Source organism: Pteropus medius, unplaced genomic scaffold (assembly GCF_902729225.1).
Source record: "Pteropus medius unplaced genomic scaffold, Ma_sr-lr_union100, whole genome shotgun sequence".
NCBI classification, from domain to species: Eukaryota; Metazoa; Chordata; class Mammalia; order Chiroptera; family Pteropodidae; genus Pteropus; species Pteropus medius.
The window spans coordinates 16,304,838-16,307,629 of NW_024349801.1; the positions used below are offsets into that span (position 1 = coordinate 16,304,838).

General features: G+C 34.9%; 1 pseudogene; it reads left to right on the forward strand.

Moving 5' to 3' along the window:
- Positions 1–1,515: 1,515 nt before the first annotated feature.
- LOC120581128 (uncharacterized) lies at positions 1,516–1,634 on the forward strand (annotated as a pseudogene).
- Positions 1,635–2,792: the final 1,158 nt, after the last annotated feature.

The following is a 2,792-nucleotide window of genomic DNA, read 5'->3' on the forward strand; positions in this document are numbered from 1 at the left end:
AACTTATTCTCCAATTCCCGGCACCCGCTGATCTTTTTACTGTCTCCATAGGTTTACCTTTTTTCAGAATGTCATATCATCGAAATCATACAGTATGTAGCTTTGACAGATTGGCTTCTTTTACTTAGTAATATGCATTTAAGTTTTTCCTTGACTTTTTATGACTTGATAGCTCATTTCTTGTTAGCATTGGATAACATTTTATTGCTTGATTGTACCAACATTTATATGTCTATTCACCTATTGAACAACATGTTGGTTGCTTCTAAGTTTTAGCAATTATAAGTAAAAGTACTATAAAAATCTGTGTGCAGGTATTTGTGTGAACACAAGTTTTTAATGCTGGATTGTATGGTAAGAATATTTTCATGTAAAAACATGACAAACCACCTTCCATTTTGCATTCCCACCAGCAATGAATCAGATTCCTTGTTACACATCCGGGCCAGCATTTGGTGTTGTCAGTATTCCAGATATTGGCCATTCTAATGGATGTGTAGTGATATCTAATTGTTGTTTTAATTTGATTTCCCTCCTAACATATGATGTGGAGTATCATTTCATATGCTTGTTTGCCATCTGTATATCTCCTCTACTGAGGTGTCTGTTAAGGTCTGTGGCCCAACTTTTAATTGGGTTGTTTGTTTCTTATTGTTGAGTTCCATATGCTTTTTAAAATAAAATGGAGCATCATCACTAATAATTATTAGGAGCAACAGTAATAAACTTGGATTTCCCTTGACAAATGAAGATGCACGCTCACCTTACTCATCACTCCTGATTCTTTCTAATTCATCATTCACTGAAGGTACCCTAAACTGCTTATTACGCCTTTCAGCCTTAGATCATGTGGTAATATCTTTTCATGAAATTCTTTCTTCCCTCGTTGTCTTACAAACATCCTCAGAATCTTGAATACGGTTTCTAATTACCACATTGGTGAATTTTTCCTTGATCATTAACAAGATGTCATAATTATTGCTCATTTTGCAATACTGATAAGAGACTATTATAAATGACACTGTGTAGTATTATAACAATATATTCATATCTCCCTCTTCAACCATTCTTTCTGAACCTGAAACACTCAGTAGTCCCACTTTGTTTATTTGTACATTTCCAGTGCCTGATACAGGTGTGTACTGTTGCTCAATACTAGCAAGTACAGTATATTTTAGTAGTGCTAAATCTCATTTAAATAAATAAATCTCATTTTGGCTTGACAAATGCAGCTCAACCTACATAAATGGTATGTAGGATTCAATTTGAAAACTGCTAAAGGACCAGTTGGAATGGCCAAATTTCCTAGAGTCCAAGGGCCTGATTTCATTTTTGAGGGTCTTCTATATCTTTAAGGTAAAAAGAAATCTCTTATGATTGCAGTTCTCCCAAGTGAAAACAGTGACCTAGAAGTATAACAAAGCTGCCTATGTTCAACTTGCCCAAAGGAAATTAACTATGAGTCAGGGAGGTCTAAATAGATAAGATAAAGGACTTTAAGAGTATGAGAAACATGTCTACAGCCATGCCACTCTGAACAAGCCTGATCTCATCTGATCTTGGGAGCTAAGCAGGGTTGGGCCTGGTTAGTACTTGGATGGGAGACCACCTAGGAAGAACAGGTGCTGTAGGCGGAAAAAAATAAAATAAAATAAATAAATAAAAGTATGAGAAACAACAGGAATAAGTGTTATGTGGAAAACTAATGTGGGCTAATATGTTAGGCACCATCGATGTGTCTATGATCGATGGGCAGGTCATGATAAGGTGGTAACAGTTAAGCCATGGGTGTTAGTACAAGGAAAAAGCTATTTGTGCAAAGAAGGGAGGAGATGATGGGGAAGTTAGGTATGCAAGGAGGAAAAGGATGTGAACTTGTAGTTTTCCTATTTCTAGGAATGTTTCCATGAATTTCTTATTATCATAGTCCTGTAAGATTATAGAAAGTAGAATTGTCTGACACAAGATAAAAATAAAAATAGAGAAACCATTATGTTTTGTTCTTCTCTTTTCTTGCTACATTAATTGATTTTACTTTTTAAGAGCAATTTTAGATTCACAGAAAAGTTGGGTTGAAAGAACAGAGTTCCCATGCACTCCCCTTTACACACACACACACCCACACACACACACACACACGCACACACATATCCTCCTTCACCAGCGTGGTATATCTGTCACAATGGTGACCCATATTGACACATTATTATCAACCAAAGTTCCTAGTTTACATTGCTTATTTTTCATGTTGTGCATATATGAGTTTGACAAATATATATTGATATGAACATGTATCTACCTTATAGTATTATACAGAATAGTTTCACTGTCCTAAAAATCCCCTGTACTCCATCAATTCATCCTTTCCTGACCCCAAATCACTGACCCTTTTACTGTCTCCACTGTTTTACCTTTTTCAGAATATCACATAAGAGGAATTATACAGTATGTAGCCTTTACAGATCGGTTTCTTTCACTTGATAATATGTCTTTAAGTTTCCTCTGTGTGTTTTTACAGCTTGAGAGTTCATTTCTTTTTAGTTTTGTCTTTTACTACAATAATTCTTTAGGGAGAGATTCGTGCTACATGGTAAGGGTAGCATAATTTCAATTCCTTTGAACCTGGTGATAAAGGACTTTAAAAGTATTAATCTAGGGAACTCTTCAATAGTCACACAAAACCCTCAAAATTAAAAATGTTTTCTTTTAAAAAAATGCACAACTGAGAAAAGGACTTTTGAACAGGGAACAAAAATAAAACTTAGCAAAGGAAGAAAAATATTATATACTAC